Below are 26283 nucleotides of genomic sequence, written 5' to 3'. Positions count from 1 at the left end.
ATTTATGTCTGTCTGTTCGCTTTTCATGAAAGAACTACTTAACGGATTTAGATAGGGTTTTTTTCTGCAATTTGCTTGAACATTCCAGTTGATTTTGCGACTTCTCTCATTTCGCTATGTATCATAGTTCGCTCGTGGTACCAAATCATAGGGGCCATCCTCATTCATGCTGCAGCCTTGGGGCGTGTACCTTACCTCCGCTGAGCTAATGAACGAGAGAACTACTTAAAGGATTTAGATGTTTTTTTTAACTATAATTTGCCTGAACATTCCAGTTGATTTTGCAACTTTCCTCATTGCACTAAGTATCTTAGTTCGTGGTACCGATTTATTTGTGCGAGTCCCAGAGACACACAATGGACTGAGGAGAAGGGCCTTCCTCACTCAGTTGCCAGCTTCAGGGCATGTTCCTTAACTACGCTTACCTAGCGAACAAGAGAACAATTCAATTCAACTTGTTTAATATTTAAAATAAAGTGTTACTTAGGTCTTGATGAGTTTGAGTTCAGATATTCTCTTAAGTGTATGTCACATTGAAAAGATTTTGTGTTAAAAGGATTGTGATATGATTTTTTGGAAAGATCGCCCACCCCTAATTTGACTAATCAAGTTTTCAAATTCATGTAGGATTCATTAACCCTTTAGCGAGCTACCGGTTGCAAGCGAGCAACGTTTTGGAGACCCCTGCTCTATTACCAAAGGCATATACAGTCTCAAGACATCATTCAAAATAGGAGCTACTGCTTCAGCACTCAAGCACACAAGATAGGAGCTGCAACATTTTAATCATTCTGCTTTAGCTCTCATTTTCAGATTAGAAGAACACACGCAGCTCGGAATCATTGCTGTGGCAGACCAGAAGAGTGCAAGGAACAGCAGGTCAAAGCCCAGGGTTAAATGATCTAAGCCTCTTGCAACAAGAATGTTAAACAGTAAGCCTGATTCTGCAGAGGACAGCCAATTACTTTGCCTTTGGTTTACTATTTACCAGAAGCAGCACAACAGCCACAAGGCTGTCTTTGCGCCGCTGCCGTTAGAGATGGTGAATCGCTGGCAACCCCAGTCACAATATTATACATATTTACCCCATATACATTGTAATAAAATTTCTAAAATATTTTTATAGTCCTATAAATTTCATTACAACAGGATTCCACCTTTCATATTACATATACACACATATATAAAGTGCTCAAAAAAATTAATGGGGAAAAAATCATACTGGATATCTATACTGATATGGACTGGGTAATGTGTTAGGCCGGGTTTATACTTCATGCGACACAAGCGTTTTACTGTTTATACTTGCATGCGTACTTTACATAAATCATGAGGAATCCAGCAGGTGGCAGTGCGAGATATTATCACGGTGAGAACTGGAACGGCTTCTCTGTGTTGTGAACTGTCTGGAACACCTATTAAATTCCGATGACACCTTACCGCAATATCTCTGATAAGGATGTTTAATGATTAAATCCGTCAATCTAGGGATGTGTCCATTCCAGCAAGTACTGGGCACGAGGCAGAAAAAAATCCCTGGACGGGGCCTCAGCTCATCAGAAGGTCAATACAAGCACACACATACACTGGAGTCATTTTAGTGGCACCAATTCCCCAAATCTGCATATCTTTAGAAGGAAACCGGAGCACAGTGTGGAAACCCAACAGGAAAACATGTAAACTCCAAGCAGGGAATAACAGCGACGTGACTCCCTGCTACTGCTCCGCCACCATGTCACCCCCATGTGTGTAATTATTAACAGTATTCATTATTTAAACAAAATTAATGATTTATATGTAAAATGTAACATACATACTTTAATGCATTTCATCATGAAAGTGATATCAAGTATAAATCTAAAGATTCTAAATTTGCAGAGAGTTGGAATATCATACATTTAATGTGTTCTGTGTGGTGATCTATTGCTGCTTGCCGCTGCTGTCAGGTCCAAAAAGCTTATAGCGATTAAAAACTGGGATGATGTTTACAACTGTCTTGTTTTAATAATAAAGTAAACTACGAGGTTAAAGTGGACATTTCGAGACTAAAGCCAAAATTTCCACTTTAATCACAAAATACACGTTTTCACCATGTCCTTTAATTTTTTTTTCTCTGTGGCTCAAATACAGCACTGTATTGTTGCAAAAAAAAAAAAAGACGCCACAAAAGATGGTATGTGAGACTTAAAATGTATCGTGTCATTACGATCGGGAATATGTGACACTTGAATATAAAAGCACCACAAATGCATCTGTATGTCGGCATATTGCTTTACCACATCGAACCATTCATCAAACATCGAAGCGCGCACATCAATCCCGTAGGATCCGCATACAGGCTTTCCGTCACATGTAGATAGTAAACAGAAACTCTGACGTCACATTCTAACGTTTATCACACTGCGCCCCCCGACTTTTTGCTGGTACTCCAACTCGTGCACACATTGCGTTAATTTCTGAAGCCCTGCTCAGAGGACGCGTCAAATGAATGCTGGGAACACGTGGCAGCCATTATGTGTGCACGTACACGTTTTGAGCGTGATGTATAAACGAGCCCTTAGGAATGAAAGGATGCCACATCATTTAATGGAAATGAAAATGATAAACCTACAGAGGGCTGAACTCAAAGACCCCGAAAATCAAAGTGAAAAAATGATGTGGCAGGCTAGTCCATTTTGCTGAAATTTCATTGCAGCAACTCAGCATCATACTCAGTAATTTGTATAGCCCCCACATGCTTGTATGCATGCCTCACAACGTTGGGGCATGCTCCTAATGAGACGACGGATGGTGTCCTGGGGGATCTCCTCCCAGATCTGTACCAGGGCATCACTGAGCTCCTGGACATTCTGAGGTGTAACCTGGCGGCATCGGATGGACCAAAACATAATGTCCCAGAGGTGTTCTATAAGACTTAGGTCAGGTGAGCTTGGAGGCCAGTCAATGGTATAAATTCCTTCATGCTCCAGGAACTGTCTGCATACTCTCGCCACATGAGGCCTGACATTATCGTGCACCAGGAGGAATCCAGGACCCACTGCACCAACACAGGATCTGACAATGGGTCAAAGGATTTCATCCCGATACCTAATGGCAGTCAAGGTGCCATTGTTTAGCCTGTAGAAGTCTGTGCGTCCTTCCATAGATATGCCTCCCCAGACCATCACTGATCCACCACCAAACCGGGAATTCTGAACGATGTTACAGGCAGCATAACATTCTCCATGGCTTCTCCAAACCCTTATATAAACAGTAAGAGCAGCTCACTACTCAAAATGGTCACTTTGGGAAGCAGTTGATATCAAAACTATGACCTCTTGATTGGAAGGCAGCAGTTCTTAGCATTGCACCACGCAAGCTGTCATATCAACCGTTTACCGTAATCTGCTTTCTTTTTTCTTCGGTTAAATTCTTGAATAAAAGTGCACTTGTTTTGTTATACTTGTACCTTTTGTGAAAGTGTTTATTTCATATTTGTATTTCAGGCTTCACACATTATACATTTCATGTCTACATTTTGTCATTACTAAAACATGAAAAAAACATTTCTGTATTAACAACGTTTTTACATAGATTGTTGAGGACACTGAACACACGTGAAATGTATGTATTCCAAATAACAATGTACTTTTTTACCCTATAAAGCTCCAGCACTTCACTCGAAGATAAACACTGAGCACTGACAAACTTCTTTGCAAATTGAACTGCAGCGGTGGTCGGGGAGATGGGATAGCAGGCTGCTTGCATGCCTGGACGCCTCCCTGGTGAGATGTTCCAGGCACGTCTAACTGGGAGGAGGCCACGGGGAAAACCCAGGACACGCTGGATGGTCTATGTCTCTCCGCTGGCCTGGAAATGCCTCGGGATTCCCCTGGAAGAACTAGTAGAAGTGGCCAAAGAGAGGGAAGTCTGGGCATCTCTGCTCAAGCTGCTGCCCCCACGAACCAATCTCAGATAAGCGGAAGAAGATGGATGGATAGATGATATTAATTTGGTGCACATCCACAACATATTGCCCAATGAAACTAAAGCTCAATGTAATGTTTGCAGGTTTTTGCCCTGAAAACATTTTGGACAATAATAAATGGGACAGATGTGCGCAATAAAAGATTTTAATGCTTTGACATATGGAGCTAGCATGTATTCTGGGCATGGCTGCCTTCCACTCTGTTTCCAAAAAGCTGATTAAGAGATCCTTTTCCCATTGTATTCTGGGATCTTTGGGAGGAAGGGACTTTAAAATGGGAGCTAATTTGGACTGTAACTGCTCGTAGGATGAAAAAACATTATTTATGTTCAAATCTCTAAGTGATTTAATCCTGTATGTCTTCTGAACATTAAAAAGTATGTAAGTTTGAGAAGGTGGAAAAAGATGTTTATCATGTAGAGGTGCCACAGATATATGAAAAAGTTTGGGAACACCTCTTAATTCTTTGGATTTTTGTTTATCATTGGCTGAGCTTTCAAAGTAGCAACTTCCATTTAATATATAACATGCCTTAGAAACAGTAGTATTTCAGCAGTGACATTAAATTTATTGGATTTACAGAAAATCTGCAATATTCATCATAACAAAATTAGACAGGTGCATAAATTTGGGCTCCCCAAAAGTGATATTACATCAATACTTAGTTGAGCCCCCTTTTGCAAATAGCCTCTAGACGCCTCCTATAGCCTTTGAGGAGTGTCGGGATTCTGGATGGAGGTATTTTTGACCATTCTTCCATACAAAATCTCTACAGTTCAGTTGGACAGCCTGCTTTAAAACATCACATAGATTTTCAATGATATTCAAGTCAGGGAACTGTGACGGCCATTCCAGAACATTGTACTTCTCCCTCTGCATGAATGCCTTTGTAGATTTTGAACTGTGTTTTGGGTCATTGTCTTGTTGGAATATCCAACCCCTGCATAACTTCAACTTTGTGACTAATGCTTGAACATTATCCTGAAGAATTTGTTGATATTGGGTTGAATTCATCCAAACCTCAACTTTAACAAGGGCCCAAGTCCCTGAACTAGCCCCACAGCCCCACAGCATGATGGAACCTCTACCAAATTTGACAGTAGGTAGCAGGTGTTTATCTTGGAATGTGGCGTTGTTCTTCCACCATGGAAAGCGCTTTTTGTTAAGACCAGATAACTCAATTTTTGTCTCATCAGTCCAAAGCACTTTGTTCCAAAATGAATCTGGCTTGTCTAAATGAGCATTTGTATACAACAAGCGACTCTGTTTGTGGTGTGAGTGCAGAAAGGGCTCATCACCTTGCCATACAGATGTTCTTTGTGCAAATTCACGGAATTGTAGAACGATGTACAGATACAACATCTGCAGCAAGATGTTATTGCAGGTCTTTGGAGGTGATCTGTGGGTTGTCTGTAACCATTCTCACAATCCTACACATATGCCGCTCCTGTATTTTTCTTGGCCTGCAAGACCTGGGTTTAACAGCAACTGTACCTGTGGCCTTTCATTTCCCGATTACATTCCTTACAGTTGAAACTGACAGTTTAAACCTCTGAGTAAGCTTTTTGTAGCCATCCCCTAAACCACGATACTAAACAATCTTTGTTTTCAAATCTTTTGAGAGATGCTTTGAGGATTCCATGCTGTCACTCTTCAGAGAAGAGTCAAAGGGAAGCACAACTTGCAATTGACCACCTTAAATACCTTTTCTCACCATTGGACACACCTGTCTATTAAGTTCAAGGCTTAACAAGCTATTCCAACCAATTTGGTGTTGCAAGTAATCAGTATTGAGCAGTTACATGCATTCAAATCAGCAAAATTACAAAAGTACCCACATTTTTGCACAAGTTTTTCACATTTGATTTAATTTCATACAACTAAATACTGCTTCACTAAAATTGTTTGGAAAACACCCCAGTACTCAGATGTTCTTAGGAAATGAAAGACATACCACTGTTATTTTTTTTGTTGAAAGTAGAGTAAATTATTATGCATAATAATTATTATGCTTTTTCATATGACTGTAAAAGCTGTTTTATCTTGAAGTGTTTCTTACCCATATTCTGAGTAAATAAATGACAATTTGATTGTGAGTATATTGACGATAACTTTACGTATTTACTGTGGCACAAAGCAAGGAACATAAAGAAGTGCTGCAGGATTTTATTTCTATTGTGGACCAAGCCTGTGTGTCTTCATCTATTTGCGTCCATGTCCAAGTTTTTGTAGCTTGTACTGTATATTTGCCGCACAGTAATAAAACTGAAAGTTAGGTAAAGCTAAGCTACTTTCTGCTTTAGGTCTTTGTAGGGTGGCCCTTTGGATGTGTGGATGCTTTGAATTACAAATAAATGAGGTTATGACTGAATTCAATTTCTATTAAAAATTATTTGTTAAAATATATTAGGATTCCTTGAAATAGAAAAAGAAGCTTAGGAAGGATATTCATCTTGATAGTGTTAAATCTCCTTTCTAAAGTGAGATGGAGGGTGGACCATCTATGCACGTCTTGTTTAAGTTTTTTCCATGGAGACAGCAAAATTTTGTTTTGTTGAAAAACAGCTTTATGTTTACTTATGTGGTTTAACCCTAGGTATTTAAAGTGTATCTAACCTGGTTGGACAACTGCATAAGAGGATAAGTACACCAGGGTATGTAGTGTGAGAAAAAAATACCTTACATATATTCAGTTTTCTTCCTTAAATACACCCCAAATACCAGTATCTTTCCAACAGAAAAAAGAGAAGGTGCTAGCCTTAGAGGCAGAATTTAAAAGAAAAAGCCACAATCTAAAACTGGCAAATAAAAAGTACAGGTTAAAATAAGAAAAGCAATACAGGCACTGGATGGAAGATTACTGGAAAAGCACATTATGGCAAGCTTCTAACAGCCAATAGAAACACTGGTAATGTCTTGGCCACATTTTAAAATCAATTTAGTGTTATTTTGATAAAAAAAGGCCTTCATTTCTATTCAAAACATGAAAATTTCTGGGTGCGTCCAAACGTTTGACTTGTAGTGTGTGTAAGTTTTGTTTTCAAATTAGATTGTGAATTGTTGTTTGACACAGAAAGATACTGTTTTTTGTTTTAAGACCAAAAATGTCAATTGAAAAAAGTCTACAAACAATAAGTCATTCTTTGTGATCAAAACAGAAGAATCAAACTGCAACCTGTTTGTGCAGAACAAGCTAACACAATACAAATATTTCATTTCAGTGAGTCATTTTGGTATTTTAGAGCAGCAATAATGCAATAGTGCACTCTACAGGCAATTTCTGCTAAGGGTCCTGTAATCTTGTTCTCCTATTGCTCTTTATTGTACTAGTTTTATAAAGTACATTTCAAATACACTTGGTTCACTACAGGAAACAGAATACTGAAATGAATCAAACTCTCCATACAAAACATTATACTCCACAAGTTTTCATTATGCACACTGAGGTAAATATAGAAGCATTGAAAAGAAAAAAAAAAGCACGAATATCAGCACTACCAATGTACATAAAATGTCACTGGTGAACTGAATATACAGTATTCATCCAAAATTTGAAATTTTAGTGATTCACCTTTCACATTAAATTCAATTTTCTTCACTGAAATGCACAAAAAAAGAAAAAAAATAACCAGAATGCTCTTCAGCTTTGTATCACCTAAATAAAATTATTCCCTTTCAAATCACCTTAAACAATGATTTGGGTCATAGTCTAAATAATGTTTGGAATGATTAATGGAATGTTCTCAAAGGTTTACAAAACTGTGACTTAGAAAATAAGAAAAAATAGAAATATGATTCCACTTTTGAAAGGTTTTTAGGTAATGAATCAATTTACATTTGTTACTTGATCACTTATTCTTTAAGTTGAATTAATGTGAGCTGTATGAGAAACTAAACTTCTCATCTATACTAATAAAAGGCAAAGCCCTCACTGACTAACTCACTCACTCACTCACTCACTCACTCATCACTAATTCTCCAAGTTCCCGTGTAGGTAGAAGGCTGAAATTTGGCAGGCTCATTCCTTACAAAAGTTGGGCAGGTTTCATTTCACGTCATCATCTCCCCTCCCATTCACCTCATTTTGCTGTGATGTAGATGTATATGTATATATGCTGTATATATGTGTGTATATGTATATATATGTTTATGTGTGTGTGTATATATATGACAGCAACACTCATGACAATGTCAATCATGTTACGTTATTATTAAAATGTTTCCTTTTCTTTTTCATTACTTCTTTAACACACTACTTCTCCGCTGCGAGGCGCGGGTATTTTGCTATATATGAATGACCTCCAAAGAGGTCGAGACTTTTGATCATGTGAACGTGTCTGCAAAAAGTGGCGTCTCCTGCAAAAGTCGAGCAGCCGCGTAGCATAGCTGTGCCGGCCTTTGAGACGCTGACTGCGCTTCTGCCTTAAAGTGAGCACTTTTAATTTTTTTCATCCTCCCCCTGAGCTATAGCCCAGGCAAGTGCAAACACGGGACACCTTTTCTACACCGCAGCAAAATAATATTAAGGCGCTTTTCAGTTTCTTTTGCACGTATACGATTATGAGGTCGTCAGCTCGGATTATGAAGACACAAACAGGAGTGGAGGACTGACAGTGCCATCACAGCCGATTAATAGCTGGGACGTCTCACCAGTCTACACAAGACCCACCGCGACTGTCCCCAAAAGGCGCTCATATCGTCAGCGAAAACATCTCTCTACACTATATAAAAGAAAAAGGCAACTTTCCTTTCTTTACACCTTTTTTCCTTTTATCCCAAACCAAAGCCTTTCTCTCTTAACACTGCAGAGGACACAAAACTAATTTTCTTTAATTGCTGGTAATGCCGGTAAGGCACATTACCAGAGGCAGAAATTTGGACGTTGACATAGAAAATGTAATTTCTATACCACAGCCGTCGTGTAGCGCCTTTCAAAAGGGATCTACTACCGAGAGATGATCCATATATATTTTAGCTGCTGTTACTTACCTGTTCTGTTACACCGTCTTTAAAATGTAGTTTACCCGCAACCACTCCAGTACTACTCAATGTACCTTTACTTCTTAAAACGTTAATGTTTTACTGTTGTGAACGCTGGTACCAGCACAGACAGACGGACGACATGTTTTCACCCAACACACTTTATTTACACTATTTACAAAGGTTGTGCTCACGTGCACCCCCAGTGCCTCTTGCACTGATTCCCCCAAAGTCCAGGGCCCACAGTCTCTTTGCCTTTGTCCTGGCCGCCTCCGTCCCTCTCTCTCAGCTCAGTCCTTCTGCCTCCCGACTCCCCCCACCGACTGGAGGGAGGCGGCCCCTTTTATGGGGAGCCGGATGGGCTCCAGCTGCTTCCCGGCACTTAACAGCGGCCACACCCCTGTGTGGCGGAAGTGCCGCCGTGCACCCGAAGCCATCTGTGTCTCGCGGTCGTCTTCCCCGGCACTTCCTGGTGTGGCGGAAGTGCCGGCTCCCGAATAAACAGGCACTGGGCGCCGCCTGGCGGTGGCCACGGGTCCCTACAGGGCTGGGCTTCCAAGCCCTGTACCCAGGCCCCTGTCTAACCAGGACGGGCGCCCCACTGCGTTCTGGAGGAGGCACACGCCCTCCTCCGGTCCTCTAAGCGTCCCGGCGGGCTCCATCCCGGCCGAGGGCCACACGGGATGAACGGCATCGGGCGCCGCCTGGCGGTAACCACGGGCCCCTACAGGGTAGGGCTTCCATGCCCTCGACCCGTGGCTCCCAATAGAACCAGGACGGACGCCCCTCGCGGTCTGGAGGAGGCACAAGCCCTCCTCACGTCCTCCTAGCGTCCCGGCCGGGCTCCAGCCCGGGGGGGCCACTGTTTAATAACTTACAGACTACATTTTATTATTTTTCCCTTGCACTCAGTTACCAAAGCTATACACACACATAGACGCATACAAATATATATACACATATATATACCTATGTGTATGTATGTATGTATATATATATATATATATATATATATGTATATATATATGTATATACATATGTAGACTCAAAACCCATTATGACAGCAGCAATCCAAGCTGTGAGAAAACATTAAAAAGGAGGCGTGTCAGACGTCATGGTACATTTTCTGATGCAGCTAGACGAAAACAACTTCGTGACGCTACCGCCAAATACACAAAACAATTACATTGACAATCATGTTACGTTATTTTTAAAATGTTTCCTTTTCTTTTTCATAACTTCTTTAACACACGACATCGCTGCGAAGCGTGGGTATTTTGCTATATATATATATATATATATATATATATATAAATATATATATATATGACAGCAACACTCATAACAGTGACAAAACAATTACATTGACATTCATGTTACGTTATTTTTAAAATGTTTCCTTTTCTTTTTCTTTCCTTCTTTAACACGCTACTTCTCCGCTGCAAAGCGCGGGTATTTTGCTAGTAGTCAATTAACAAATAATCCATAAAAACAGTAATGTCCATGAGTTAAAATTCCATACAATATAAAAAAAGAAATGAAACCATGCAGTCATCAAATTCTTTCTGTTCATCCTGCCTAGGTTCGGCGCATCTTCCTTTCTTCATCTCTCTAAATCACCCAGACCAGTATTTGCAGCGAGTGGAGACAACAGCAGCCACAGTCTTAACCTCTGGCTCCCGCCATGGCTGTCTCTGTTGGTGTCTGCCATGACATTCCAAGCTGACTGTCCCTCCGTCTTCCACATGCCTTACATGTCATCTACCAGATCCCTGGAAATGTACCACCACCATCATAAATTCATTGGGGACCATTCAGCCCTGGAGTGCCAATGGCTTATTTCACAGCAGGGCACTCTCATGCTGTTGCAGGCACCCGATACCTCATTCCCACTCATGTTTCCTTTCTTCTCTTTTTCTAATCTTTTTAACCCATTCTTTCTCTCTCTACCATGCAGGCTCCCTTTATATGACCTGATTGGGTACAGATTGGATACACTGTCTCCTCTGAGATATGAATTAGGTACTTAACTTATCCGCTCATATTACCAGTGAGTGAGCAATCAGCCAAGCACCCCAATCAACCCCGGAGCGAAGCACTCTGGCCTGCTTGGAGGTTGCACACTCTGGAAACATGATTATTTATTTAAAAAAAACACACACTTTGCCACAGACCTCATATCACACACCCCCTCCCCCCCAAAAAAAACTCCAGTTGCATGGGAAGGCTCCACATTCCTCCAAACACAGGGAAACTCGTGGCCCAGGTCCATGGCAAGGCCCTCACAATGAACCTAAACAATAAAAGCACTAAAACAAAGCCCAAGCCTACTTCTAAAAACGACATTAAAAGAGTAAGAACCATAAAAAGGACAATAAAACCAGTAATAAATAAATAGTCCATTAAACCTTGGAAATTCTAAAAAGTACCCTTCAGGCTTGAGTGGGTGGCTTCATTAAAATCAGTCTGGCACCAAACCCACCGTTCTCTCTTCTGCTCTTCATTCCTTGCCGCCACAGGCACCTGACTGATCAGCATGCAAGTGCATGATCAGCCAAGCACCACAATCAACCCTGGAGTGATTCATGCAGGCACACACCTTAACCCAATCGTAGCCTGCACGCTCTGGGACATTATGATTTAAAAACCACACTTTCCCACGGACCTCATATTACAGTTCCCCAGCTCTGTTATGACATCTCTCACAATATGCACTATATAGTGCTCTACTGTGAAGTCCATGTTGCAATGTAACGTTATTTATGAATATTGTCTAGCCTCTATTTTAAGCATTTTAATGACTGCTGGATTAATTAAGTTATTAGAAAAAGCTGAGAATATAATTAATGACAAGTATCAACTCTTCTGTATGATCCAGGTAATTCAATTACAAAATGTGTTATAAGACGACAATTATGTTTCAGATACGATGCAACTAATGCGTACTTTCGTAGTCATTACTGTCTGTATAGGGATTTCATGGCCTTTCCACACACCCAAAGTGAATATTGTTTACAATGACAATAGCAACACTCATTTTGATCTTATGCAACTTACGATTGCAATTACTTTTTTATTAAGTTTACACGAGGATGTACTTTTTCTCTATATTCTGTACCTTTGAATCAAGACAAATTTGTAGCAGCACATTATTAATAGAGAGAGGACAAGACATTAATTGTCAGTGCGTCACCATTAACAGGCAATCAGACAGTCAGCTGAAAAAACCAAAGGGAAACATGAAGCCAAAACAATACTAGCTGCAGATCATCTAAACTTGGTACGGATTTTGTTCTGCTATTTACCAAGATATCACTTAGACTAGAGGATTACATTCTCTTAATACCATACTACATAGTCTGGGCTTGATCTGTAGTACTATCTCCCGTACAATGCAACGGTCCCCATGTGGTTGGGACTCATTAAACAGGCTGGGACATTTAATATAATAATCATTTAAATGCCAGGTAAATAAAGGTGAATGTTAAGATAATTACATCCTTGTTAGGGTGTTTACAGCTATACTTGTAAAAGCTTCACATTTCAGCTTTTAAATTTAAGATTTCTCAACAAATATGTAATACTAGCCAACCCGCGGCGTAGCATAAGCCTCATAATGAGGCCGCTGTTTAAATGATTTTTAAGCACAGAGTAAAAAATAAACATTTGAAAAATCTGTAATTTAATAAACCACAGTAACAAATAAAAGTAACATTGCAACAATGCACGCTACGAACCAACATACAATTGTCCGTGACTGAAAACCGGAGGAATGCCGTCGCGCCTTCTCCTTCCAAAGCGAAGGACGGGGTTGAACGGCGCTCGTTCAGTACGCACTGCCCGCTTATGTACCCACCCCCAACTCCCTATCTGAGTCGCTTTCGTCTGTGTACTGTCCACACGCACCTGTGAGTCACGTTGACTGTTAATTTTCCAAACACCGCCTCAGTCGGTTTCCACATTGATTTTTCATTGTTCTTTGCAGTTCCGGCTGCTTTTTTATATATAATCCACCAAGTCACCCGACCGGTGGGGGTTTTACAAAGGGTAGGGACGTAATCAGTGCGAGCGTATGACCCGCACATACTGGGAATTTCTCGTTTGTAGGGAACAATTGCAAGCTACGGTCTCCATCAGGAATGAGGTTCATCGGCTTACGCACGGCTCCCCGCGCCGGGTAGACACACGTTGATCCATTTAGTGTAGCGTGTGTGCAGTACCGGACATACAAGTGCATCACAGACCTGTTGATGTTCAATCTCACATGGCTGAAAGCCACTTGTCCATCTAAGAATTTGGACGCCGACTGCTATTGGGTCGTGTAACTATTTGGCAGGTGGGAGTCTCGTTCGTTTTCGGAAAAAAACAGCCAAATCGCTCCACCAACTAAGAACTGCCATGCACCACCACCCACAGAATCGAGAAAGAGCTATCAATCTGTCAATCCTATCCGTGTCCGGGCCGGGTGACGTTTCCTGTGTTGAGTCAAATGAAGCGAAAGGCTTTACACCTGCTGGTGCCCTTCCGTCAATTCCTTTAAGTTTCAGGAGTATGTAACCATACTCCTCCGTGAACCCAAAGACTTTGGTTACCCGGTTGGCTGCCCTGTTGCGGGGCCTGCATTGGTGAAGCAGGTGAGACGGTAATGAAACAGAGGCACAGGGCTTATTGGTTTTTAAAGACTGCTTCCTTCATTGGGTTTTAACCAATGCACAGAACGAACCAACACACAATCGTCCGTGTGGCGCGGAGGGTGGAACGGGAGGAGAGGAGAAGGACTTCCACTCCGCTCCCTCCGTCATGCTAGTCTGCTGATTTCTCGTTCAGTACGCACTGCTTGTTCATGTGCCCACCTTCAACTCGTCACTCGAGTCGTTGTCGTCTTTGTACAGTCCAGATGCACCTGTGACTCACGTAGACTTTTCATTGCTCTGTGCGGGTTTGGCTGCCTTTCTTTATATAATCCACCAAGACACCCGACCACGGTAGTAGCGAGGTGGGAGGGGAGTGTGTAAAAAGTGCAGGAGCATCTAAGAAGACACATGTTTTTGTCACGGATGCAAATTGCTGTATGTAGCGTGTAAAACAGTTTGCCAGGGTGCACGCGGTCGTGCGTCGTAACCGAAAACTCGTTTTTTAAAGACTGCTTACTTTATTGTGTTTTAACCTCAGTTGTGAAGGAATGTTTTATGGATCCAATGGGATACCCCTCGCAAACCGTTTTACACGATGCATATGGCGATTCACCTCCGCGAGAAATATGCCTCTATTAACAGTCAGCGTGGGTCGGAACTGCATGTTGCCTCTACGACAGACAAATATAAATGACGCCATTTTTTCTGTGTCGCCACGTCTGAGTTGGTGGGCGTGGCTCTGCGAGTTGTCGTCGTATCCAATGGTCTTGGAGTTGGTGGGCGTGGCTCCTTCCTGCATGCGCCATAGGTGTGTAACTTATCGGCGCCTTAGTGAATCCACACCCCTTCCGGCGTGCTTTCCATGGTCGTCTTGCCTTAGTGAATTATATATATAGATTTTGCTTCTTGAGCTGCAAGTTTGCAGTATTTCACCCAGCAACATTTTGAAGGTTTTAAAAGATTTGAATGTAAAACCTGGCACAATATACAAATCTTTGATTAATCTACTTTTTTTTATGAAGGCAGTTATACTGAATGTCCTAGGAGCAAGCAGTATAGCCAAATGTTCATATAATTGTGGATAGTTTCAGTAGCTACAATTATATTTCAGCTAGGGTTCCTCCCTTGGAGGAGGATGACTGGGGATCAAATCCTTGTTTGATGTGTTCATTTACTTTCAATTCTTTTGTATGTAATAATTTTATTTCAGTTTATTTGCATTATCCTTGGTAATCTTGATTTGGTCTACTTGTGCATGCCTTGATTACATTCCTTGTGTTTTGTGAATAGTCCCACCTACCTATCACCACAATGGGGTGCCCTTAGTCCCATTAAGGTGGGGTCACTTGGGAGTTGGGAGATTCTACTGTTCTCTTTGTGATTACTGGATTTTCTGTATTTTTTGCTTTGATTGTCTGTATTATTTGCTTTGATTGCCTTATGTTTCAGTCAGTTCCTTTTTACATTCTGTGCTCAATGGAACTTGTTTTTCCCAAATGTTCTTAATTTGATAACTGATGTATTAGACATATAACAGTTTCTTTTCAGCATTCTTATTTTTTAGTACACCGTCCTTGTAAATGAAAAATTTAATCTGAAATTATTGTGGTTGCTTGCTATGTCCCATGTCTCATTCAAAAGTACTACATACTATGATAACAGTAATAGCACATTTAAGATATCCGATTATAAGATTCATCCTAAAAAACTTAACTGATTTCTTTTACATTAGATACTGTATATATAATTAAGTATACCTGTGTGGCATAAGTGGGAATTTAATTTGCTTTCAGAAATTTAAAGTAAACATTATTTTGAACCAGGACAAAATTGAATCAATTTCTTTTCTACAAATATTACCAAATGAACGACTTTAAAAGTCAAAAATAAAAAAATCTGAATTTTAAAATAAAAGTATTTTTGCATGTTAAAATTTTTACAACATCTCAGCTGTACAGTAGTATACCTTTGTCTTGCATGTAAATAAATAACATATAACATAATAGATTTTGGATTAGTTTTCCTTTTTCTAACAATGTGGGCTATCAAAATTTCTTCTGGGTTATTAATCTTCTTTTTTTCAGCACCTTAAAAAATGTATTTGCCTCCAATAATTTTTAATTTATTTTAGAAACCATCAGATCATTAAGTCCATTGCAGCAGAACTCCATTTAAGAAATCTCTACCTGAAGTATGAAAAACCAGTTGGTGAAGAAATGAAAAAAGTAGCAAAAAATGATCACTAGCTTACAATTGTGTGTGTAGCTCAGAGACTTCTATTAATCTTAATATTTTTCGGTTGCCCTTTATTTTGTTTCATTTTAGAACCTGGACATGTATGTATCTATTGACTGTATGAAGCAGCATGTGCACTGTAAGGTTAATGCAGACCAATAAACAGTACATCCTTAGCAAAATACTTGTACAAAGTTTGAGACAGTTACTGCCATTACCTTTTAAACTTTCAAACGATAAACTTAAAATCAGATAATGGTATTAGAGCTGTATTTAGGTCAGTGATGCATTTACATTATTGAGCTTTCTTAAATCATCTTATAACAGCTGCCCTTCTCTCCTTTTATTAATCAAGTCTTAACCCCTAATACAACCTTGAGCACCAAGACATCTTATATGTTTTTTCTTTACAACATAAGCCTGCCATTAACAAGACATCTAACTATATACCACTTAAAGATAACTTTTTCCATAATAAAATAAAAGCTAGATCTGACTACCACTAATAGTAATTGCCAAAGTACATTTTACGCATTGTTATAAAAAAAAATCTCAAAGCACAATTTACAGTCTCATGTGTCTTTAGAGTCTTCATGATCATAGCATGTCATAGCAGTATGTTAGAGAATCTTGTCAGGTTTAAACAAATATTGTATAGAATAAAATTCAGACAATTACAAATATACCTATAGATTATAATATAAACAGCCTTGGATTTGCATTTAGTGCAATAACCCTCCTAACAGAATATCTCAACAATGTTTCTGAATTCCACTCAAAATAGTAGGAATGATTGTATAGCATTTCTTTAATAATAAAATATTCATAGCGCATGGTTTAGCTGACAACCACCTGCTCGAGTACTAGTGGGTTAAAACATGCTATTCCTAAAATAAGAGGTTCTGCCAGATAAGAATTTCTACTCAATTTATAAATTAACTACAACTAGATGGTTAAAATATTCAACTGAAGACGAACAGCTCACATTGAATATAATAAGTAAATATATGCTAGCCAACATGTATCAGATCAATAACATTCACATTACTTAATAACAGCATAAATTCAAAGACGTATATTTTTAGAAGTTTTAAAAGTCTGTTTTGTTTATGATGTGATAATGTTATTGTCCTAGTTATTATCCCAAATTGCGTATTCAATTAAACCAACACAATCATAGTGATGCATGGGTAAATCAAGCAATGCTAATTTGAAAACTACGCAACAACCACAACAGATAGAAGCTGACGCAGTACAATATGTTCATGATGGCTTATGTGTAGCTCAAACACAGTGCAGTAGTCTATTAGTCTAGTTAACTTGAAGCCAACAGCAAATGAACATGGATGTGCTGCTGTGGGATTGCATCATTAAGGAATAACGTGCCATAGTGAGATCTGGGCAGAAGGAGTGAAATCTGCTGAAGTTTACAGAAGAACATTGGTTTAGTACAGAAGTAAAAACAACATGACTCAACAAAAAGTTTATGAATGGACAGAAAGGTTTAGAAGTGGGAAGAGCAAGTACAGTGAGCAAGTTCAATCTGATTGTGTTGTATTGCGTCAGCCTCTATCCGTTCAGTTTCTGCATAATTTTCAAATTGTCTTTACTTTCCGAATTACCCTTGCATTAAAACCGCTTAGTTTGCATATCAACTCTGCCATGCACCTGCATCACTGATCAGTGTCCACTTACATAGCTTCCACAGAATTTGTGTGTAACAGGGAGAGCCTTCATTCATTGTGATAGTAAGACAAAAGTAGTGGTAGACATCTTAGAAAAATTACATATGGACAAATACATATCATTCTTAGCATAAAATAAATCATTTTTAAAGACTAATGCTTAGGCAAGTGTCAAAATATTGCATAACAATAAATAAAGGATGCATTAATTATTAAATATAATAATGAAATTATAAAATTATTTACCAATAAAAGCACTGGACCGTGTATTGTCAAAGACTGGGCAGGGCAAATTATGATTTGTTCCAGTCCGATTTCCACTTTATTAACTGCCTACAGCCATCCACAACAAGCAGCTCTTTAATGCTTTGTGCAACAGAGGAAAATCCAAAAATTCCACACATACAGCAGCCTCAAAGCTACTGCAAATGATGCACTTCCTTGAGATGTTAGCTAAACACTCTCTCTCTCTCTGACTTCACCCTGCACAGCACTGATGGGCCACTACAGGTCCTATACAAATCCAACATGTGCCACATGTGCAAAAGACTGAAAATAATCATCTTCAGTGGAAGTAACTAGCATGACAATATTTTGAGGTTCTAGTGCAAACAAAAAGCTTCAAAAATGTTGCTGACCAATCTAAATGGAGATAGAAGGTATGCAATTCACTATGGTCATACACTATTGCTAATACCACTAAAATGAGTAACACCTTCAATGCTAATGCTTAACACTAAGATACAGTTAAGAATTTGATTGACAACGATTTACCCAAAGGACAAACAACATAAAATACTTTTTCAGCCAGCACATCCACTAGCAAAGAAAACAACAAAATGCACTAACAGAGCAATTGCTATATGGAAATTTGCACGGGTACAGTCATGGGTACAGCCAGTTTAAGAATAAGGAGGTATCCACGCCATGCAAGTAACCACACCATGCAAGTAACCAACCAAATTTGCTGGGTGTTCAAAATATAACACTGTTTTGAAATTAATGAGACAGTATGAAGACAATGCTGAAACTAAATGCTATAGGGTTTGCTTGTCAAAACACCCAAATCTACTGTATAAATTCCTGCGGGGCACATTTAGTTCCCAAACGGATTTTTTCAAAAATAATCCAAGATTTACACTCATTTTCTTCAGGTATTTTAAGTATGTTAGTGCTAGTAAGAGTTAATTATGTGGTTTTTTTTTTTATTTGATATCTTTTCAATTTTACATTTCTTATTTTCACTGCAGGAACAAAAATCTATTTTCTGGAAAGGAAATCAGCTGTACTGTGGTTTTCTTTCAACATCCTGTAAGTAAACAAGCAATTCAAAACTTTCACTTGCATGTCTATACAAGATTATGAGGAGTGGTGACTGCCATTTACAGAGGGAACACACATACTGTTTTGCATGTTTTGTACTCTCATAACCATTAATATCTGTCATTTGAAAGCATCTTTTCATAAAAAGCCAATGAAACCGAAGGAAAATCTCGTAATTTGTAATTAATTCGTAGATTCATTGAGTTAAAAACAACAAAAGAGTGAAAATAAGTCCTTACTGGAAACAAAATTCTAAAAACAGTAAGACTAACATAACAACACTTACCAGAAAGGGTGAGTTTTGTTGAATAATATCTTTCACACAGATCTAACCATAAGAAATATAATTAAAGTACAACCTATTTTCACCTTTTAAGATATATAACAAAATATAATAATTGCTGATGTAGAAAAAACAAGTTTGTTGGTAAACTGAATACAGTTCAAATAACTACTGCAATACTTTACTCTCACAAGATTTATATTTTTCTATTACAACTAGAGTTTTGGGAAAGTAACTTATGAGAAATAGGTGAAAAATGAACAGGCTTCACAGAAAACTTGGATATAAATAAATAAGCAAGTACAGTGTGATACCCATGAGTATGTAACTAGTACATACAATTTCTACTTCACAGGAGGAACTGTTTGAGGATGTCTTTCAAAATTATCCAATGCAGCATTCTGCATCACTAATTCACAGAGCACTGTCTGAACATCAATAGTAACCACAGAAAAAAAACTTCTCAAAATAAAACATTGTTGGTCATGTATTTTCTAAAAAAAAAAAACTGTAAAGTTGTATAACTACTGATTTTGAACCCACTGAAAAAAAACGCCACACTAGCAAAAACTTAAGGGTGCATATTAAAAAATAATCTTAACTCCGTCACTATCAATGAAAGTAGTAAAGTCATGTTTTGTAGCAGCTTTTCCATTCTTGCATGTGGGTAATGATATTGATGCTTAATACTTGAAAACTTCCAAGTGAATATATTTGGAACCATGAAGGACTGGCACGCTGTACAGGTGATGTCTCTGTCATAGACCTCGGAATAGACTTCAGGTGCCCCACAACCCTGACCTAGATAAGGAGGTTAGGAAGATGGATGGATGGATGGATGGATAGACAAATACATGGATTAAAAAAAAAAAATCACTGAAATGGCAATCTGTTCTGAAATTGGTCATGAGAATATAAATGATTTGCGTACCTCTCTGGATAAAAATAGATTTCATTAATGGCATTTGTGTTAATTTACAAGATTTGTATTAGATTCTGACAAAAAACAAAATGTAAAATGTTGCTTTAGTAAATAATTACTGTTTTTATTAATACATATACAGTATAAGTATGTATAAATGGGTATGTAAATTATATGTAAATTTTATATACACATTAATTTTTTATATATTAGCTGTAATATGCAGTATATAACCTATATTTTATAAGTAGAAACTTAAGCATTTTTCTGTAGAGAGTGCCAATTGAATTCTCCATTTTTTGAAGTGCTTATTTCACTGCAAACTCTAGTCAATTCACTGTATAAGAAAGACATTCACAAACTCTTAACACTCAGCAATCAACTCAACATGTGTGTTTTTGGAATGCAAGAGGAAAATTAAGTGCTAGAAGAAAAGTCCTGGATCTGTGAGCCAGTAATGCATATCACAATGCGATCTTGCCATCTGTCAATAGCATTGTTACCTGTATAGTTTTGCTCTTAAATATATTTAATTTTGTCATTTACATAATCCATAGTTACTTTTTATGTAGCACATTTCACAAAGTAAGAAATAATGATCAGTACAACAGTTTTGATGAATGATACAATTGTGTACATAGAGAGAATATATGCAACTGATCTGGAAGATAAAAGACAAAAACAACAAGTGATGCACTTACAAAAAACACTGCTAACCCAAGTGATTTATAAAAATCTAAGGATACCCATACTTTTTATTTCCCTACAAACACTACCCTATTTATCCATTTTTATAATTTCACTCCTTCCCACAAAATGGTTGTGTGGAGCCTGAAACAGTGCTCAAAAAAGAAGTGTCCTTGTATCATACAGCATGGAACTAAAACAAGCACCGAGGGAATCTGCCTCCAACCGTGAATGTATTAAGGCCAGCATTCCGAGACACAGGATGATGAATATACAGACACATGGTAAAAAATAAACATGTCTAGCAATGTTTTAGGGTAAGAATAACTGTTTAAAATGCACATGTCACATTTATCAACAAGAATTACAAATGCAAATTATCCACAATGAAATTAGATGCTACATTCTACAAAGAATAATTGGCAAACATTATAAAATACCACTAAAAAGACGCAAACTGAATAAAATTCCTAACAACTTTTATGTTCTAGAGAATACTGAATAGCAATGTTTTACATTTTAGCCCCAAATACATGCAAACTGTAACAAAGACAAACAATCATCATTTGTACTGTACTTATTGTATGCATTCTTATATAAATATGCATACATAACTAGATAATAAACTGATTTACCAGATGTGCAGTAAATGTAAACAGACCACTTTTTGAATGTATGCCCATTTTAATGAAGATAAAGGAGTCAAATTCCAATATGACTCCAGCTTGATTCTTGTTGGTAGTTGTTAACCTTGACCTAATTAGAAGGTGTCACCCAACCATTTACTTCCTAATCACCATCCTGCTGATATAAAACCACTAGATTTCTAACAATAGCTATTACTGGCTCAAATTAAATTTGCCCATTTTTTAACCAGTTTTTGTCTGATAACTAGAAATTGCCCTGTATTAATGAGTCTGGGTGTGTGCATCAATGTGCCGTATGATAAACTTGTGTCTAAGCAGTCCAGTTTGGCAGGTACCTTATATGTGAATCCAGCAGAACAGGCTCCAGCCCAAGTGAACCAATAAGTGATGGATAGATGCATCAATTAGAAAGCCATAAATATTTTGATAGTACAGTGTATTTTATCTTAGATTTAAACCTTGCTTTTAATATTGCTTGTCTGCAATTACAAATTATTTTATTTAATATCTATCAAAAAGTTACATTTGATTCTTTCATAACATGCATTTAACCATTGCCCCATACCCAAATCATGTAACCATTTCTGGAGAATGACCATAAATAACATGAATTTGAGCAGTAAAATCAAAGCATTTCTATCCTTAAAGTTGATAATGTCTCAACTATCAATGCTATTTGAGTATTCGGCATCCCTTATTGAGAGAACCTTTATAAGGATGTGACTTATATATAAAGATAGTGTACTCCCTTCAGTCAAAAAATATCATCAAATGAACAGACTGTGACTATCTATATGTATATTAATGCCTGGTAATTGGATTTCAAACAGATAAAGGTATTTGTTTTTCAATTACCATATATTGATAAAATACAGTGCTTGTGAAACATCATGAAAATTAATTCTCAATAAAAAAAGAAAATAGCCATTTAAGAAAGTAATAGTTTGTACTATGAATCAACATAACAATACAAAGAAAACTACATTAAAACAATCATATTGATTTTGCTTGACTGATGAGTTCACTACATTAAAAAAAAAATCAGGGTCAGAAATCATCCAAGTATATACTATACTAACGGTACATAACATTTTTAAAACGTGCATTATTGCTATTATTATTATTATATAAACACATTTAAAAAGCACTGAAAGAAACGCGCATTGATAAAATAATATACACGTTGAAAATAATGTTTGACAGTGTTCTAAAACCTTTAAATTCTGCAAAATAGGACGACTGGTCGACAGAGAAAACGGATCATCCTTACAAAAAACAACGTTTTGAAAACACAATAACTGAATAAGACTGTAATATTCAATGCATTCTTAGTTTTAATGAATCACGTCTCCTAAATTGGCGAAATACAAATTACTAATAAATCATTTTATTTTGACATGTTTTTTTTTCCATACATTACAAAAGTGAAGCCAAAACAGCAACTGAATTGGGTTCATTAAATCTACATGTATAATCTGTAATTCAGTACTTCATGACGATTACTATTACGAAATGTAAGCAAAACAGTTATTGGTACTACTACATTGTGACAGGGGAATCACAATTTACAGGATAAGCTATTTATGGTGTCGCTCGAAAAATAGCGTCCGTTTGCTGAAGATTTTAAAAATTCAAAGCCGTGATGGCCTCACTTGATGGAAGAGAATGTGTCTACAGGCAGATTTGTAAAAAATGACAAGAGAAGACGAAAATCTACATACACAGACACACATCAGCGCCCTAGATTGTTTACATTAAAAAAGAACGAAGCGTTGGCAACAGAGTAGGCGGCCTATTAGAATAAAGTGGGCAGTAAAGGCAGGTTGGCAGGAGCGCGGGGGTAACTGCTACAGCCCACCTGGCCTCCGCTGTGTCAGACGCAGCTCGGAAATCTCTGCAATTTCGGAGACAGGTTTTGCGGCGAGGCCTGAAACACTTTGCGTCAATAATGTATTTTGATTCACTGCAATAGAAGTGTTTAATAATACAATAAGACACGTTCGTTGCATATTCGGGAAAATAAGACTACAAAGAAGAATTCCTCAAAACATCTTATCAATCCGGCACGATGCATTAATTTAATCAAGCAATGGCTCATCAAGACAGTTTTAAAAAACCCAAAAAACTTCCAAGTTCGCTTTCCATCCTTAAGTAACCCCTATACATTTTCCCCTGTACGCAAACTCCTTACCGGTGCCAGCGTCAACGTGTCTACGTTTGTTTACAGACGTGTCAACTCATCGACCACTGCGCAAACCCGACGGGCTTACCTTTCACATCACCTCGACCGGCTCCACACGGGAGCAGCCACTATTTGCGGGATCGTGCCACCAAGGAAATGTTCATAGAGCCAGGCTTCAGATGGAAAATGCCAAAAAAGCACGCGAAAGCTAAAATAAGCGTGTGGTTTCTTTTTGGCAAAATATGGCCATGCAAAAATATACATATATTAATTAAAAAAAAGAGTAATCTTTAGCGAAAAAGCCATACTTACTTCCCTTCTTTCTACTTTACGCTAAACCTCTGTGCAACAAGCCCTCTGACAGCTCGCTAACAAGAAAGGCAGACAAGATGTGATAGAGGCGGGAAGAAGAATTATTGCATGGCGATCATTTTTCAAATACACATAAACTTACAAGATCCGTAAATATTATTTTGCACATATTGAATATTTTTTCAGGACTAATAACTATTTTCCTACTGAAATGTATATTCTTACATGCCTTTCTCTTTTTACATAGTTTCAATTCTCCCCCAAGTAATAAAGACAATGGTATATTCTGAAAGAATGTCAGGAGCCCCGGGAAGGGCATGGGGGTTCTGCCTGTTGCCGTGGAAACAGCAACGAGACTCCAGGGAGTTCACTTTGAACGTATCCTGCTTTTCATATCAACAGGCAGTTCAGCTTGACGATGTTGTCGAAGTGTTGTTCTGTATGATTTGCTATGCGCAATACTTCAAACTTTTCAGTCAAATTGATACAGCGCGAGTAAATTATTCCGCTGAAACTAACAAAGTTTGCGATTTTACCAGTTTATGTTTTTACGCGTATGCCACGCTTTCTAAACTTTTATTTCGTTTTCCATTTACTTTGTTACGCACTGAAAATCGAGCATTGCCAAAATGTAAAGTTATTAAATCTACGGTCGTTTATTCATTAAAGTAAGACTATTGACATTAAGTAAACCGTCTGGCTTACGTAAACAGCTTAAATGTTAATTCTAAATACCCTAAACACATTTAACAAATGAATGCGTCACATGTAGGTTATACCTTGCATTTTAATTCCTACCAATCCGAACGAAGAAAAGGCTATTCTAGCTTTTCTGCATTTAAATTATTATTGTACAAAGGAAGCTTGTCCATATTACAAAGCAGGAAAAAATCTTCACAACAGTTTGCCACATAAAAGCTAACGTGTCTTACAATTGTAAATTATTTGACTGTACTCCCAGCCTTTTCTAGAAATTTTGTGCGTTTTTTACCCCCGATTTTGAGCTAATGCCTTTTTTGCTTGTGACCAAAATGTTCATCACTATTTGCAACACCATATAGCCTTTTCTTTTCCCCCACCGTTTTTTAATGTATAGAGTTATATAATGCACAGTATTGTGCGTTGAGGTGTGATATATTCAAAAAGTCAGTGTTTCTGAAGTATGTTATTCCAGCAGTATGGTAGCAAGAGCAGTGCCTGGATGTGGGTTCATGTTTTGTTTTATGTATTTGTACTAGTAACCAATACTTGCGTGGAGTTTTATGATAAAATAGTGGTGGACCTCATATTTTTTCAAATGACATATATCTGCAGTTTTTAAATAGCCCCTTTATTTGTGCATTATGCTGTGTATTCCTAATTGTTTCCATGATCCGGCTGATTCCAGTTTATACATTCTAAACGCGGACAAGTTGTATTAGCCTGGGGAAGAGTCACCAACAGTGTCAGCTGTCATTCCATCATGCAAATTAACAGCTTAAGTAGGAGCTGCAGGAGAGCATATAAAAATGGCAAGCCTAAAAAAATTGCCTTTGAATTGCAATTAGTGCAGTAACGACCAGCAGTCTTTTTGAGGACATCAAGCTAAGTAAATGAGCAAGAGAAAAAGAAATGATCCATTGGCACTCAGCACCAGCACTATAATACTATACTGTATACTATCCATTAATTATATTCACAACATGAAAGAATAATTAGTCAACAGTTAGTTTGGTATTCTTGCTGGGTTGTCAGTCACAGTAACAACATCAAAATCCACTTATCTAATACATGTTCATAAGGAGAGAAATCAGTACACTTTTGCACATACTGTATGTCCACATTAAAGGCCATCATCTCCATCCATCCATTATCCAACCTGCTATATCCTAACATACGGTCACAGGGGTCTGCTGGAGCTAATCCCAGCCAACACAGGGCGCAAGGCAAGAACAAATCCCCAGGCAGAGCGCCAGCCCACCACGGGGCCATCATCTCATTAATCCTAATACACTAATGTCATGTTGTATGTGAATTTTATTACCTTTTTTAATACTTATTCTTCATAATCTAATCAAACAAAACAACAAAAATGCTTTGACTAGTGCCTTCTAATCAAGCAGTGTCAATCGATGTAAGTCCTTTATATAGTATTTTTCAGGTAAACTATATCCTTTATTTTACACATATATTTATAAAACTTGTACTTGTGCAATTGAGGTGACTTAATCAGAGACACCCAGTAAACTAGCCATGTAATCAAAAGTGCCACCTTCTAATTTTCACCTTTTTGACTTTGTTTTTCATTGGTACGTCCTGATAACTAAGCATTGCCAGTATATCTAAAGATATAAATCTTTCACTCTATGTGAAAGGAAAAAAAGCAAATGATAAAATTAATATCAAGTTAAATTAAAAGCAGGATAAAAAGTTATTAAAAATAGAGA

At 37.9% G+C, this 26283-nt stretch overlaps 1 protein-coding gene across 9 annotated transcripts in view; it reads right to left on the bottom strand.

Moving 5' to 3' along the window:
* The window catches only part of mbnl2 (muscleblind-like splicing regulator 2), a 253869-nt gene extending 229954 nt beyond the window's left edge, over positions 1–23915 (bottom strand). For 6 of the 9 annotated variants that reach the window (XM_039745406.1, XM_039745415.1, XM_039745417.1 and 3 more), the window contains exon 1: positions 23858–23915. The gene's annotated coding sequence lies outside the window, so the exon portion shown is untranslated. The other 3 variants (XM_039745407.1, XM_039745412.1, XM_039745410.1) reach the window with 2 other exon arrangements.
* Between the last annotated feature and the right edge of the window lie 2368 nt (positions 23916–26283).

This window comes from Polypterus senegalus, chromosome 2 (genome assembly GCF_016835505.1).
Source record: "Polypterus senegalus isolate Bchr_013 chromosome 2, ASM1683550v1, whole genome shotgun sequence".
In the NCBI taxonomy this organism is placed as follows: domain Eukaryota; kingdom Metazoa; phylum Chordata; class Cladistia; order Polypteriformes; family Polypteridae; genus Polypterus; species Polypterus senegalus.
Note: the sequence above shows the minus strand (reverse complement) of the source record. Positions and strands in the feature narration are given on the sequence as shown.